Consider the following 282-nt stretch of genomic DNA (forward strand, 5'->3'; position numbering starts at 1 on the left):
ATACATAATTGACAAATAAATCATGTATACTCATGTTATAGTGTCTTGACTTGATGTGGAAATGTATTGTGGAGTGGCTACCACAAGTATTTTGACAACACCTTCTACCACCTACCATAGTTGCCTGGTGTGTCTGGTGTGTGTGGTGTGTGTGTGTGGGGGGGATTAGAATATTTAAGATCTTCTTAAGCAAATCCCAACACACAGGGTGATATTGTTAGCTACTGTCATGTTGACCCTCAGTACTTACTCATGTTTTCCCTGGGAGTTTTTGCCCTCTTC

Source organism: Mastomys coucha, unplaced genomic scaffold, assembly GCF_008632895.1.
Source record: "Mastomys coucha isolate ucsf_1 unplaced genomic scaffold, UCSF_Mcou_1 pScaffold20, whole genome shotgun sequence".
NCBI classification, from domain to species: Eukaryota; Metazoa; Chordata; class Mammalia; order Rodentia; family Muridae; genus Mastomys; species Mastomys coucha.